The sequence below is a fragment of the Mobula hypostoma genome, chromosome 7 (assembly GCF_963921235.1).
Source record: "Mobula hypostoma chromosome 7, sMobHyp1.1, whole genome shotgun sequence".
Lineage (NCBI taxonomy): Eukaryota > Metazoa > Chordata > Chondrichthyes > Myliobatiformes > Myliobatidae > Mobula > Mobula hypostoma.
The window spans coordinates 150963295-150980093 of record NC_086103.1 but is presented as its reverse complement, the minus strand read 5'-3'; the positions used below and the strand labels follow the sequence as shown (position 1 = coordinate 150980093).

At 39.5% G+C, this 16799-nt stretch overlaps 1 protein-coding gene across 7 annotated transcripts in view; it reads right to left on the bottom strand.

The window, feature by feature from the left end:
- The window catches only part of pds5b (PDS5 cohesin associated factor B), a 270645-nt gene extending 254959 nt beyond the window's left edge, over positions 1-15686 (bottom strand). For 2 of the 7 annotated variants that reach the window (XM_063054295.1, XM_063054288.1), the window contains exon 1: positions 15593-15686. The gene's annotated coding sequence lies outside the window, so the exon portion shown is untranslated. Of the gene's footprint in view, positions 1-16; positions 148-6186; positions 6254-15255; positions 15358-15592 lie in introns of those variants that run through there. The other 5 variants (XM_063054290.1, XM_063054292.1, XM_063054293.1 and 2 more) reach the window with 5 other exon arrangements.
- Between the last annotated feature and the right edge of the window lie 1113 nt (positions 15687-16799).

Below are 16799 nucleotides of genomic sequence, written 5' to 3'. Positions count from 1 at the left end.
CAGCATCCATGCTCACCGTACCATCATGATTCCAATGTTACAAAATGCGTGCATAAAAATCCCAAAGCTTTTGTCATTTTTACGGGTAACAGAAGCTATCAGAGTTCCATCATTCCAATATGTGCAGCTAACATTACCCAAGTTGGAAGTAACTGAGAATAAAAAGTTTAAGTATTACAATTCCTGCAAAAAAAAAATTCCATGACCTTGATCAGCATGAACACTTAGCTAGACAAAAACATGGAATATTTTGTACAATCACAGCCATATTAAAATGTTATGATCTAAATTATCATTTTAGATAAAAATATTTTTTAAAAAGGAAAACTCAATCAAAATCCAAATTAAAAATGACCACAACCATACCGTTACAAGGCATATTACAGATCAGCTACACACTTCCAACGAAATACCAGGAGATTCTATGTTCCTGATTCTACATCACAAAATATTTTGGTTGTTCCAGAAGATTACAAGATTTTATTATAAATTCACTTTACTTTCACAAGGGATTACTTACGCACCTCTTACTTGTTTATCTATAATTTTAGGTAAATACAAACTCCAGACATAGCATAGTTTCATATACTGTACTATACCTCAAGATAAATATAAACACTTTCAGAATTCAAGGTGATCATATTACCATTATTAATTGATTCACTTTCTGGTGATACTTAATTTACATAATATTTTAATAACCTATTTCACACCAACATTGTATTTAATTAATACACTATCACAATGCTAATTGAGTCTCTGCAGCATCAATGAACAGGGGACAATCCAAAACTTAGAAGGCCAGCTACCAAGAGTTTTCATGCACAACTATTAATACAAACACCTGCATATAGGAATATCCAGTTCAAATCAATTCCATTTCTCTGAACTACTCAAGACATATCCTGATTGACTTTTCTTTATTAAAGAAATACAGCTTCCACTGCACCTTATTAACAATAGTTTCCCAAACATGTACAAGATATGTACACTAAAACAGAACACTAAGATCCACCATAAATGCAAAAGATCCTGCAGATGCTGGAATTCCACATAACACACAAAATGCTGGAGGAACTCCACCGGTCAGGCAGTATCCACAGAAATGAATAAACAGTCGGCATATCGAGCCCAGACCTTTCATCAGGACTGGAAAGGAAGGGGAGAGATGGGGGTGGTGGAAACAGAAAGGAGGACACAATAGGTGATAGGTGAAGCCAAGTGGATGAGGCAAGAAGCTAGGAGGTGGTAACTGGAAAAAGCAAAGAGCTGGAGAAGGAATCTGATAAGAGAGGACAGTAGATCATGGGAGAAAGGAAACGAGGAGGGACATCATGGGGAGGTGGTGAACAGCTGATGAGAAGTGGTAAGAGGCCAGAGTGGGGGGGAGGTGGGGAGGTGGGAGAAAAATACGGGGGAATTTACCTGAAGTTGGAGAAATCAATGTTCATGCCATCAAGTTGGAGGCAACTGAGAGGTATTGCCCCTCCAACCCGACAGCCACCTCATCACAGCAGAAGAGGAGACCATGTCATAACAGGAATAGGGATAGGAATTATAACGGCTAGCCACTGGGTAATTCCGCTTTTTGTGGAAGCTGAGGTGCTTGATAAAGCACTCCAACATAGGTCAGCAAACATATGGACACAGTGCAAGTCAGGATACCACCAATGTTTTAGTTGAGGTCATGATAATGAATTTCAAGCATGATTTTATTACACAAGATATAAAAGAGAGTAACGTAGCAGAGTCTATCTAGAGGTAGGCAATATTTTTTCATTAACTGACATCACTAAGATAGATCTGATTATCATATTCCTGTTTGTAAATTGTGTGTGCAAATTGTGATTTCCAGTTAGTCTTTGACCATCCTGCTAGTTAGAAACGCAATCACATTTGACTATACAATGCCGTGTAGCACCAAAATTTATAGATCCAAGAATTGTTAAAGCATGGAAGCAGAACACTTACTCCAAAAAGTCCACACTGCCTCACTGGCTCCCAGGTACAAGGGTCAGGGACATTTCAGACTGAGAGCACAGGATTCTTAAAGGGGAGGAAGTGCAGCCAGAAATCATGGCACATAGTGGCACTGATGACATATCTACGAAAAAGTATGAGGTCCTGAAGAGCAAATATAGGGAGCTAGAGTAAGAATAGGATGATATGGCAATTGGATAGGTAGAAATGAGTTTACTTTAATGTGAGAAGTTTCAAGAACAAGCATGATAAACTTAAGAGTACAGATCAGTACTTGGAGCTACAATGTTGTGGCCATTACAGAGACTTGATTGTCACAAGGGCAGGAATGGCTGCCAGACATCCAGGGTATAGATTTTTCAAAAGGTACAGGAAGGGAGGCAAGAGATGGAGGAATGGCAGTACTGATTAGGGATAGATCACAGCTGTAGAAAAGGAGGACATCATGGAGGGATTGTCTACTGAGTCAGTGTGAGTGGAAGTCAGAAACAGGAAGGGAGCAATCACTCTTTTAGAGCATTCTATAGACCCTCAATAGAACAGGGACCCTGATGAGCAGATCTGTAGGCATATTTTGGAAAGGTGCAATAAAAGATAGCACAGCAGTTAGCATAAGGCTATTACAGCACCAGTGAACCAGGTTCAATTCTACCACTGTCTGTGAGGAGTTTATATCATCTCCCATGGCCACTTGGCATTCCTCTGGGTGCTCCCATTTCCTCACACATTCTGAAGAGATATGGGTTAGAGGGTTAATTGGTCACATGGGTGTAATTAAGTGGCAGGGCTCATTGGGCCAGAAGGGCTTGTTACTATGCTGTATCTATCAATAAATCAATCACCATCTAGCTAACAGGTCTTGTTGTCACAGGTGACAGTAACATTGATTAGCACCTCTTTAGTGCAAGAGGTTTAAATGAGGCAGAATTTACTAGGTGTGCCCATGAAGGATTTCTGGCACAATATGTGAACAGGCCAACTAGAGGAGAGGACATACTAGATCTATGAATCAAATACTAGAGTGAGCATTTTGGAGGCAGTGACCACATCTCCCTGACCTGTGGCATAGCCTTGGGCAAGGTTAGCAGCAGGCAATATGGGAAAGTATTTAACTGGGGGAGGAGTAATTACGATGCTGATAAGCAGGAACTTAGGAGAGCAGGTTGAGAACAAATGTTCTCAGGGAAATGTGGACATTGTCTAGGGAGCACTTACATTTTGATCTGGATAGGTTTGTTTCTTTAAGACATGGAAAGGATGGTAGGGTAAAGTAACCATGGTTGACAAGAGATGTGTAACATTTAGTCAAGAAGAAGGAAGCAAAGATCAGACAGGGCTCTTTAAACTTATAAGGTAAAAGAGGAAACATGCTTAGAGTCAGAGGAGGTAGAGGAGATCTCTAATTACTACTTTGGTACAGTATTCACCAGAGAGGGATATTAACAAATGGAAGATCAGCATAGAACTAATGTGCTGAAACATGCCAAAATTATGAGAGAGGTAGTGCTGCTGCTCTTGAAAACATGAAAATAGGCAATCCAAGTATAATCCAGGTTACTACAGGAAGGAAGGGATTGCTGCGCTGCTGGCAATGATCTTTGTGTCCCTGTTGGTCACAGGAGTAGTGCAAAATTATTTGGGGGCGGCAAACGTTATTCCTTTGTTCAAGAAAAGTATTAGGGATAATCCTGGGAATAATAGATCTGTGAGTTACATCAGTGGAGGGCAAACTATTGGAGAGGACCATTAGAGACAGAATGTACAAGCATTTTGAGAAGCATAGTCTGATTAGGGATAGTTAGCCTAGCTTATAAGGGATAGGTTCAGCCTGATGGACATTTTCCAAGAAGTGACAAATCAAACTGATGAAGGTAGATGTTTTGACAGGCTTCCCCCATGGTAGGCTTATTCAAAAAGTCAGGAGGCTTAAGATCCAGAGAAACTTGACTGTGTGCACAGAAGGCAGAGGGTGGTAGACGATGGAGCATATTCTGCCTGAAGGTCCCATACTAATGGTGATCTGCAGGGATCTGTTCTTGGACCCCTGCTATTTGTACTTTTTATAAATGATTTGGATGAGGAAGTGGATTAGAATATTTGCAGATGACACAAAGGTTGGTGGTGTTGAAGATATCCTGAAGAAGGGTCTCAGCCTGAAATGTCGACTGTTTGCTCCTCCGTAGATGTTGCCTGACCTGCTGAGTTCCTCCAGCATTTTGTGTGGGTTGATAGTGTTGATAAAGAGTAGAAGGTTGTCATAGGTTACAATGGGACATTGACAATATGGGTGAAGTTCAATCCAGAAAAGTATCCAATGATACACTTTGGAAGGTTGTACCTGACGGCAGAGTTCCAAGTTAACTGCTGGATTCTTAGTAGTGTGGAGGACAGAGGAATCTTGGGGTCCAAATCCAGAGGTCCTTCAAAGTTGCTGCACAAGTTGAGTGGGTGGTTAAGAAGACTTATGGTGTGCTGGCCTTCATTACTCAGGGAATTGTGTTCAACAGCCAAGAGGTAATGTTGTAACTCTATAATACTCTGGTTAGACCACATAGAGTATTGTATTCAGTTCTTGTCACCTCATTATATAAAGCATATGGAGGCTCTAGTGAAAGTGCAGACAAGATTTATCAAGATGCTGCCTGGATTAGAGAACAAGATTTGGTGAGGAAAAGTTGAGGAAGCTGGGCTTTTCTCTTTGAAGCAGAGGATTAGAGGAGACTTGATGGAGGTGTATTAGATGATAAGACACATAGACAGAGTAGCCAGCCAACATCTTTTACCCCAGCGTGGTAATGGCTAATATGAGGGGGCATACTTTTAAAATGATTGAAGGAAAGTAGAGGAGAATGGCAAGTGCATTGAATGCCCTGCTGGGGGAGGTGATAAAGGCAGATACATTAGGGATATGTAAAAGACTTAGACAGGCACATGGATGGAGGGGTACGTGAGAAGGAATGGTTAGACTGATCTTGGAGAAGATTAAAACATTGGCACAATGTTGTGGGCCAAAGGGCATATACTGTGCAGTACTATTCTATTAAAGAACAATCCAGCTGGAACTAATTCCACCCTTCAAATTCTGCTCTTTTAGATATTTGTTTGACTCCCTGTTGAATGCCACAATTGAATCTGCTTCCGTTACCTACCTCTTCTTGAAATCCACATCGGATTCAATACATTAATTTCATGATTCCTTTCTCTTGTTTTTTGGCTCTCTTGCAATCTTGTATATCTCTTGACCCTTCCAGTACTCTACCAATATCCTTCTTGGTTTCAAACACCTGCATCAGACCCTCTTGGAACCTCTCATGTTTCAAGAAAAACTCTAGTCTCTGCTAAACAGGCTAAAGATTGTACATGCTGAAGCAACAAATAATGCGCAGGAGGATAAATTCCCTCAGCAGATTGATGCTCTAGCCTCTCCTGTCCATTCACTTAACAAAAATTCTTCCCTTTATATTCCTAATGTATAGCACTTACAAATGAACATGATACTTCAGTTGTGGTTGAACCAGTGTTTTAAAGTTTCATCGAGACTTTCTGAATTTTCTGCATGGCTCCATTTATAAAGCAGGATCCACATGTTTTTCTCCATCGGCCTTCCCACTTTAAGAAAATACATGTTCCTTCAACCTTCCTGTTTTAATGCCCTTTAAGAACTGTACTCTTAATTTATGTTGTCTCTTCTCATTGACTCGTTCCAACAACATAGAAGCAATCATTTCTCAGTATTACATTTAAACTGCCACTTCACCATTCATGGCAACAACCCAGCTTTAACTTATCTGAAGTTTTAATACTATTCTTCTTACAAACATAAAAACCTCCAATTTTTATAGCTTCTACAAATTTGAAGACCGCGCCTTATGCATCCAAGCCCTTGAAGAAAAGCAGCAATTTTTCTTCATGGACTTGGGTGCATAAGGTACAATTTTCACAGAATTGCATGCTACAATTCCATCCAGTTAAAACAAGAACTTTCACTGTAATTCACTGCTTCCGATTGCTTAGACAATGTTAATACACGCTATTAAACCCCTTTTAGTTCCTGGGATTTAATCTTGATAAATAGCCTATTTTGTAGAACTTGAACAAATGCTACTTGGAAATCCATTCATGCCACAAAACCACCTTTTCCTCATTGACCTTCTTTTCTTCAAAGAAACTATCTGTAGCACAGCAGTATCACAGTGATTAAGTTACCAGACTAGGAATCCAGAAGGCTGTACTGACGATCCAGAGAACCAAGTCCAAAATCACACCATGGCAGCTGTGGAATTTAAACTGAGATTAATAATCTGGAATATTATTTTAAAAAGCAACAAATATTTTTAGTAATGAAAAATCTTATTAAAAAATTGATTCACTGAAGTCCCTTGAAGGAAGAAACTCTCTCATCCTTACCAAATCTGGCCTCCAGACCCACTCCATATGGTTGATTTGGAAAAGCTTTCTCAAATGACCTAGCAAGCATTCCAGTGGCAATAAATGCTGGCCTCACTAGCCCGGCCCAGATATTAAAAAGTAGATTTAAATAAAGCTGACATGATTTTCCTTCAGCAACATCATGCTGACTTTTTTTTCTGATCAATATACACTTGCCAAAATCTCTGCTAATTCTCATATTGTTTCTATAACTTTATCCAGAGATTTAAACTTAATGAACTAGAGATATTGGATTTATCCTTGCACCCCTTAATTATACAAGGATACATACAGCATTTATCCTGCATCCAGTAATGGTTATGGCCCAGTCTATCAGAGGTAAAGCCCTCCCCACCATCGAAGACATCTACACAGAGCACTGTTGCAGGAAAGCAGCATCCATCAGAGAAACCCCACCATCCAGGCCAGGCTCTTTTCTTGCTGCTGCCATCAGTAAGTAGGTATAGCAGTCTCAAGACCTGAACCACCAGGTTCAGGAGCAGTTACTAACTTCAAGCATCAGGCTCTTGAAACTTCACTCAACTTTATCCACCCCCATCACTGAACTGTTCCCACAATCTATCTCACTTTCAAGGACTCTTCAACTCATGTTCTCAATATTTATTCCTTATTTATTATTATTTTCCCCTTGTTTCTGTATTTACACAGTTATCTTGCACATTGGTTGTTGTCCACTCTGTTGGACGCAGTCTATCATTGATTTTATTATGTCCACTCTGTTGGGCGCAGTCTTTCATTGATTTTATTATGTTTCTTGAAGTTACTGTGACTGGCTGCAAGAAAATGAACCTCAGGATTGTATATGGTGACACACATGTACTTTGATAATAAATTTACTTGAATTTTGCAATTCACCTCTTGTACATCAGGGTGGACTCTTGACCTGGCAATCTACTCCTTGATACATAAGAACATGAGAAATAGGAGCAGGAGTAGACCATCTGGCTCATCGAGCCTGCTCCGTCATTCAGAAAGATCACGGCTGATCTGGCCATGGACTCATCCCCACCTACCTGCCTTTTCCCCATAACCCTTAATTCCCCTACTATGCAAAAATCTATCCAACTGTCTCAAATATATTTACTGAGGTAGCCTTCACTGCTTCATTGGACAGAGAATTCCACAGATTCACCACTCTCTGTGAAAAGCAGTTTCTCCTCATCTCCATCCCAAATTTACTCCCCCAAATCTTGTGGCTATGTCCCCTAGTCCTAGTCTCACTTACTAGTGGAAACAACTTTCTCGCCTTTGTCTTATCTATCCCTTTCATAATTTTATATGTTTCTATAAGATCTCCTCTCATCCTTCTGAATTCCAACGAGAACAGTCCCAGGCAAATCAATTTCTCCTCGTAGTCTAACCCCCTCATCTCTGGAATCAACCTGGTGAACCTCTGCTGCACCACCTCCAGAGCCAGTATATCCTTCCTCAAGCAAGACCAGAAATGAATGCAGTAATCCAGATGCCGCCTCATCAGTACCCTGTACAGCTGCAGCACCCTCGTTGCTCTTAAATTCAAACCCTCTAGCAATGAAGGCCAACATTCTATTTGCCTTCTTGATAGCCCACTGCACCTGCAAACCATACTCCATCTGCCAGACCCTCACCCACTCACTCACTTAACCTATCTATATTTCTCAGCACAATTTGCTTTTCCACTCAATTCATTGTCATCAGCAAACTTAGATACACTACATTCGGTCCCCTCTTCCAGATCGTTGATGTATATCGTGAATAGTGGCGGGCACCAAAACCAGCGGCACATTGCTCACCAGTGATTGCCAAAGAAACACCAGTGTATCCCAACTCTCTGCTTTCTATTGGTTAATCAATCCTATATCCATGCTAATACATTACCCCCAAATCTATGCATCCTTACCTTATGGTTAAGTCTTTTTATGTGGCACCTTATTGAATGCCTTCTGGAAATCCAAGCAAATAACATCTACACAAGAAAATCTGCAGATGCTGGAAATTCAAGCAACACACACAAAATGCTGGTAGAACACAGAAGAGATAGTAAGAGATTACTGTCTTAATTAAATCTCTTACGATCTGTTCTTTCAGTTAATCCTGACGAAGGGTCTCGGCCCGAAACGTCCACTGTACCTCTTCCTATAGATGTTTCCTGGCCTGCTGTGGTCTACCAGCATTTTGTGTAAATAACCTCTGTATCCACTGCACTTGTTACATCCTCAAAGAGCTCCAGCAAGTTTGTCAAACTGGACCAATCTTTGCTGAATCCATGCTGCGTCTGTCAGATGGATCAATTTCTTTCCTGATACCTCACTATTTCTTTAATGATAGCTTAAGCATTTTTCCAACTACAGATGTTAAACTAACAGGCATTTAGTTTTTGCCTACGTTCTTTTTTGAACAGTGGGGTGACATTCGCCATCTTGCAATCTGCCAGGGCCTGCCCAGGGTCCAGAGAATTTGGTAAATCATCATCAAAGCCTTAACTACAACGTCTACCATTTCTTTCAGTACCCTGGGATGCATTCCATCAGGACCATAGGACTTGTCTATCTTTAGGCCCACAAGTTTACTCAGCACTATCTCTTTATTGATACCTATTGTCTTGTCTGCCTGCACATTCTCTGTAACTGCAACACTATATCCTGCACTCTGTTATTGCTTTTCATGTATATTACCTCAATATACTGATGCTGTGAAACCTGTATGGATGGCATACAAAAGAGTTTTTCATTGTACCTCACTATGTCAATAAAGTAATTATCAATACCTTGAACTTATTCAGATCACTAACCTTAAGATCAGAGCCTGTCAAATTTCCTTCTCTAAATCTCTCAGCAACTAAGCATACATCTTATCTGGATTAATTGGCGAATTCATTTTAAGTGCACCCAGCTTTTCCTGTTAAATTTAGCCTTTCAGCACCTCCCTACATCTTTTTCGTAATGAATAACATATTAATTTAATTCTTCAGCCACGCCTACTGAAACCATAAGTAAAATTCCCTTTTTGGTTTCTGATCAACACACCTTTTAATAAAATACACAATACACAAAATATTTTGGCTGTCCTTTTATGTTTACCTCCAGTCTTTTCTCATGCTCCCCTTAAAACTTCCCCATGGAAGCTCCCTCAATCATCCTGGTACTCACTTGTTTTAATGACATAGCCTAACAACTATCTAGACAAATGACTATCTTTCAGCTCCATTTTATTCTCTTTTTTTGGATCACTGAGGGAGCTCCAATTCCTTGCCCTTCTGCGATTATACCCACACTACTGATGGAAAATGTCCACTTTAAATGTCTTTTATTGTTCAATTACTATTTTGTTTGCCAAGCTCAATTCCAATTTATCAAAGTAAATTTATTATCAAAATACACACATTACCATATACTACAAGATCTTACAGGTATTTATAGAAAAATATAGAATTACAATAGAATTTATGAAAAACTATACATAAACTGACAAAACAACTAATGTGCAAAATAAGACAAATTGTGCAAATGAAAAAGAAATAATATCGAGAGCATGAGCTGTCAAGTACTCGAAAGCGGGTCTGTAGATTGTGGAATCAGTGCACAGAGTTGAGTGAAGATATCCACGCCAGTTCAAGAACTTGATGAGGCATAGGCTAATAAATGTTCCTGAACCTGGTGGTGTGGGGCCCAAAACTCCTCTACCTTTACCCATTGGTAGTAGCCAGTAGACAGCATGGCCTGGATGGTTGGCGGGGGGGGGGGGGGTTGATGATGGACGCTACTTGTGGCAGTGCTCCGCGGGAATATGCTCAATGGTGGGGAGGGCTTTACCTGTAATGGACTAAACTGCATCCAGTACTTTCTGTAGACTTTTCCATTCCTAGGCATTGGTGTTTCCATACCAGCCCATGATGCAACCAGTCAGAATTCTCCCCACTGTGCATCTATAGAACTTCCATTAAAATTTTAGGCGACAAGCCGAAACTTCAAAAAAAAAAGTATTTATGCAGGCCAGATCTTTCCTTATCCCAATGAAGCTGTATTTCTTTAGAGTACTCTATACTTCCAAAGGTACTCTAAAGCTTATTACATCATGATCACTTTTTCCTTTCTTGTCCTAGCAAGTACATGCTTCACTTAGTTTCACTCATTTTCAAGAACAAAGTAATTTGCCTCACTTATTGAGTCAGAAGCATAATGACAGTGAAAAAAATCTTCCCTCTATTTGTCACTTATACTACTGATATTATATTATCTTAGTCTAATTTGAATAGATAGTATCCCCCAAAATCACTATTTTACAGCTTTTGCACTTTCCCTGTAAATTTGCTCCTTCACACTAGTTGGCAGCCTATTACATACCAGCAAGATGTCCAGTTCCAATGAAGAATCAATTTGAAACTTCAACTCTCTTTCCACAGATGCCGTCTGACCTACTGAGTTTTGTCAGCATTTTCTGTTTTTATTTGAAATTAGGTTAAACCTTTCTCACAGCACAAGCAGAGTACCCCACAAGAATACTGGTACCAGTATACAGTTCCCCTCTTCTCCTTAAACTGGTCCACAGGTTCAGTGTACCTTTATCCAAAGCAAGTCTACACTTGCTACATGTATTCAAATTATTAATTCTGCTTTCTAAAATATTTTCTGAAATATTCCAAAAAATTGTTTTAAGTCAGCTCACTGAAACTTCTCTGTTAGTATTCAACCTCACACCAAATTTCATCTTATCTTCAGCCCATTTCACTGCCTAAATTGGCATAATAAACTTAACATCTCAAATTTACAATGTTCACCTGTATTACCCATTCCTCCCATTTCCTCACCTCTCCTCAATTCTGTAACCACCTCCTGCCAAAACACCAAGCAATAAATACACTTCCAACTCTAACCCCATTGTTCACCCTCACTTTTAAATTCCCTATCCCATTAGAAGTCATATTTCCTATTGCTCAAGCACTCAGCTCCAGAACCATCCCCTTAAACCTTGTCCTTCAGAAACACTCAAGACTACTGACCTGAGTTAATCTGTAAAAACATCTTGGGACTTTTTCTATTAGATTAAAGAAAGGTACTGCATGAACACAGGTTTTTGAAATTTATGCAGTTATTTTTGACACTATTTAAACCTCACCATGCCCTCAAATTTAAGCACTTAAAAACATATTGGTTCTTTATTCTATCACCATTGAAATTACAGAGAACCAACTACTAAAGCAAATTGGAATCCCCAGGTTACATTTGCCTTTACTTATGTGTACAGCCCGCCTGTTTGCTGGCGATGTTTCAACCATCGTTTTGGATTTCCACCATCTGCATTAAGTTATTAATAATCAATAATAATCAGGCTATCTGCAATCATTAAAAACAAAGATGAAGTATTTCAAGATTACACAGACATCCATCACTCAATCCATGTGTGGTTAAATTCCTTTATGATAAAAGCTACTTGTAGAATTACAGTCAACTATTCAACACCGAAGAGTCCAAATGTAAACTACACAGTTTAGATGATTCAATACATGTACAAGTAGACCAAAATTGGAAAAGTTGAACTAATAGATACTATAATGACACCTCACTTACATGTCATTGTAATATTTTATCAGCATATTGGAATAGGACTTCAGTGGTTACTCTATGTTTAAATCTACATAGTCAGGTCTACAAATTGTATTGGACCTACCAAATCTTCATCTCTCCATTGGTTGTTACCTAGATATCCAAAGTAAATTCCTACTTCTAGGACACATACATTGCAGTTTAGAGTATAAAAAGCTAAAACAAATGTTTTCAAGTGAAAAATGTGAGGTTTAATAAACCTGCTATCCAATATTAATAGGAAAGGTCTTCTTGAGACAATAAATTATGATCAAGTTTATTATAACTTGTGTGAATAGGAATTTGACAAGCTTTGTTGGGCCAATGGTCTGTTCTTGTCTAAAATGTCCAATATTCCAATTTAATCTTTATAATGTTATAATGCAAAGAACAAATTCACAATCTTACTTTTCACTCCTCAGATAGTCACAATCATTTTACATTCTAAGTTACTTCTGCATTGTTGTTTAGCAAATGCAGCAATTAATTCAAAGTTCAAAGTAAATTTATTATGGAAGTACGTTAATGTGACCGTACACTAACTATTCAATATCTCACTGGCATTTACAGAAAAATTAAAACACAAAAGCAGCAGCAGCATAGCCCTTAACTCGGCAATGGAGTTATCGGGGCACGATCATGACGGTGTTTCCGTAGCAAGCTATTCTTGTTTTTACAAGGCTGAGTTGCTAGCTTGATGCTCAGCCCGACTTGGATTCGACCTCAGGAACCTCCGTTCCAGAGTCCGGCTCTGATATTATTGCGCCACCAAGCGGGGTAAAATACAAAAGAATGCCACAAAAATACGCATAAACAAAGATTGACGAACAACCATTCTGCAAAAGACAAACTCCAAATAAATACCAAGAATATGAGTTGTAAAGAGTCCTTGAAAGTGAACCTGTAGGTCATAGAATCAGTTCAAACTAGTGGTGAATGAAGTTATCCACACCAGTTCAGGAGCCTAATAGTTGTAGGGTAATAAATGTTTCTGAATCTGGTGGCATAGGACCCAAGGCTTCTGTACCTCCAGTCTGATGGCAGTATTGAGAAGAGAACATGACCTGGATGGTGGGATCTCTGCTTCCCTGCTGCAGCACGCCATACAAATTTACATACAACAAAAAAAATGGACCTATGGTCAAAACCCTGAAATTCTAATGTAAAGCCCAAACTTATACTTTGTATCTCAGGAGCAAGGGAATTACTGCTATGCCAACTGCTGGTCATGTTACAAGTGAACTGATGCACAAAGGCTCCACAGAATTTGTAAGGCAATGTAAATCAAGTAAACTTACTTTCAACAGGCAACACTCCTTTAAGTGGCATTGAATCACATTAGCCTTAGAGATACATAGCACAGAAAAAAAAAGCCCTTTGGCACACAATGTCCATGCCAATTATCAAGCAACCATATATACTAACCCCATTTAGCAGCACTTGTCAATTCCAAGTGCACACCTAGATACTTCCTCAATGACAGTGAATGTACCTTTACACCTGCTCAGGCAGTGCATTAAAAGATTGCAATCATCTTTTTGGCATAATTTTTCCCCCTCAGAATCTCTTCAACCTCTACTTCTCATTTCAAACCTATGCTTTCTGATTTTAACTGTCTTCTGTGTACAGAAATATTTCTCATAATCCACCCTATGTACACCCCTCAAAATTTTGAATACCTCTTCCCACTTCTTGAATTTTGAATAACAAACCAAACCTATCACTGAAGCATTCCACCCTAGGCTATATCACAGTCAATGTCCTTCCTATAGACTGACAACCAGAACTGTATACAGCAATGTAGCTGTGGCCTAACCAAAAATTTTATGAAGTTGTACCATGACACCCATGTTCTTAGATTCTATGTCATGCCCCAACAAATGAAAACTGATATCCCATACACCTCTTCAACACCTTATCAACTTGTGCTGCCACCTTGAGAGAGTTACTAACTTATCCACAAAAGTCCCTCAATTCCTTAGCACATTTAGGGTCCTGCCCTTCCCTCATTAGACCTCCCAAAAAGCATCACATTGCAATTAACAGGATTTAATTTAATCTGACATTGATCTGCCCAATATACCAAGTAATCAACAGCACGTTATAATTTAAGACCATTACAGTACTTGTCATCTGCAAACTTATTTGTTATACCTCCAATTATGCTGTGCAAGAGTTTTACCCAATTCTGCCATTTGCTAAACCTAGATACTTGTACTTAATGGAACATCAGACAAAAAAAGGAAATCAGAATACCTTTGTCAACACCTTCCACCAATCTTAACGTATATGAGAATACAAAAAACACAATAAGCGAGCATAGGTTGGTCGTACAGCGCCTCTAACCTATTCAATTGAGGTAATAGCTGATCTGATTTATGGCCTCAAAGATAAAAATACACAACTTTGAATACTAGTTATCTAATCAATAATTATATTGAAACGTTAACAAAATGAGCACTGAAAACAGGTTGGCTTTGTTTACAGACTATTTTTGTTCTAATCTAAACAGATTTAAGAATTATTCAAAAAGATTCCCATTAAAATGTGGAGAAATAATTTAAATACAGCCAAGCTCATGTGCTTTATAAGATGCAGGAAAAAAAGAAACTGTTTACAATACTTGGAAAATTCATTGTACTCTCAAATGGCAAGTTTTTTTTTGCTAATCAAAGCAAGAAACGGCCACAAGAGTCTTTGTTTTCTTCAAAATTATGCATTATATTTGGTTTCAAAAAGTTATTCTGCTAAATGTGGTTTCTGAATGAAAACTAAAAAATGGCTTTTTCAATTCCAAGGGTGGAGAACACTTGCGCATCAAAACCTGTAACCATTCTTGATCCACCACGGCTGCTGTTTGTCGCAGGTAGGAAACGAGAGGAATGTCATAAACACTACCTCGCTTTACAGTATTCAAGCTTCACTATCAATCACTTTCTAGATCAAACCTAACATCTACAGTAACAATAACATATTTAATTATTTATATATTTGTCAACATAATAGACTACAATTCAATAGGTCGCATCGTAATTACTTTTTTAAAAATTCTATATTGAATCGGCGATTTCTTGCTGAAAGGGAGAAAAAATATAAATATGTGGAGAAGTACGTCAAGCTCCAGGCCACAGCAAAACACCAGCAAAAACAGGCCCCAAACCCCTGCAAACTCGACCCTTTGGGGAAAAGACCAACCAACCACACTTCTAATATAAATGTTCAATCTCTCTCCCCTTTTACACCCACATGCACAAAAAAAACATACACACTGCAATCATAATCATCTCGCCCCATGGCTTCCAGCGGAATCCAAACGAGCTTTCCACGCCGATCCCGGGCAGGGTGTCCTACAGCGGAGACACTCTCCCAATTGCTAAAACAAAACGACAGCAACGAGAAGCGAAGGCGAGTTCGAAAGCAGCGAAGGCGGACAGGCAGGGAACGGAGCCGAGACGGCACTGCGCCCACACCGCAAAACTCGGACAACGTGTCCCTCGGCACGCCAGCTCTGCATTCGCTGCCCTCAAAATGTAACACGGGAAGGCAAGAAAAACAATTAAACGTACGTGATCTTACCCTCCAGCCCTCTTCCCTACACTCACCCGTGTCAAAACCCAGACCTCAGCGCCGCTGCCGCCTACCCCCGGAACGCTTCAAAATGGCGCCAATTTGTCTCGGGCTGCACCAATGAACGACAGCGGCGATGAGCCGGTGTGAGAGCAGGAGGGGGTGGGGATGTCAGCGAGGGGGAATGGGCGGTGGAGGAGAACGAGAGGCGGGAGACGCTGTCAACTGATAAGTGGATCGCACGGCACGCCAAAGCCTGTTCACTGAGGCAGCAGCGACGCGAGTTGCTGAAAGCCCTTCCTGATGTACAGATATCTTTTGGGAGGGAGCAGGAAAGGGAAAGGGAGTGAGGTGCCGTGCACTCTCCCTGCAAATTGTGGGTGTGAATCGAGCATTAGCACGACTTAGGGTATGAAACAATGCAAAATGCTAATCATGAAATAAGCGATTGGCCCGTTAAGTTTTACTGTGCATGCTTTTTCTTATTAGACGACATTAATAAAAGTTTCGCCGTAGGAACTTTATGATTCGTGCCACTTTGCTGGAAAAGTGAAGCAAGAGCATCTCCAAACGTCGGAAGAAAGGTATTGCAACCTTGGAAAAACAAAGTAACAGAAAAGTATTTCGCGAGATTGGAGCTGGAGTTTCGAAGTTGACCCATTGCATTTTGCTACGAAATATTCACAGTTTACAACTATTATTCATTACAACATGATTACGCGAACCTATTTCGACAGAACCAATAATTTTGTAAAGGGAAAAGTTCCGAAATCGTATAGAAATAATGTATTGACAGAGTGTTGGAATGTTGGTTCCATTGTTTAAAGGAGTGTGTGTTCAGAATCCCATCTCTAATCATTAAAAAATCTTACTATTGACTTTTTGTCATGGATATTTTCTGTTCTTCCAGTTTGTACCATTAGTATCAATGTCAATGATAAGTAACAACAACAGCTTGCATTATGTCACCTCCTTAAACTAAGACAACACCCCCAAAACACCTGTTTGGAACATCAGATTAAATCGTAACAATCACATAAGAAAATTTTAACAGTAACAGTACATATATATTTCATGATTGAGAAGAGTGAAGCATGACTTTAGACCAAGGTAGCAGATAGTGGAGACACAAGAGACTGCAGATGCTGGAATGGGGAGCACAAAAAAGGCTTATACAGCATCTATGGAGAGAAATGTATAGTTGTTTTGGATGAAACAGTTCATCTGATTGATTTCAAAGGA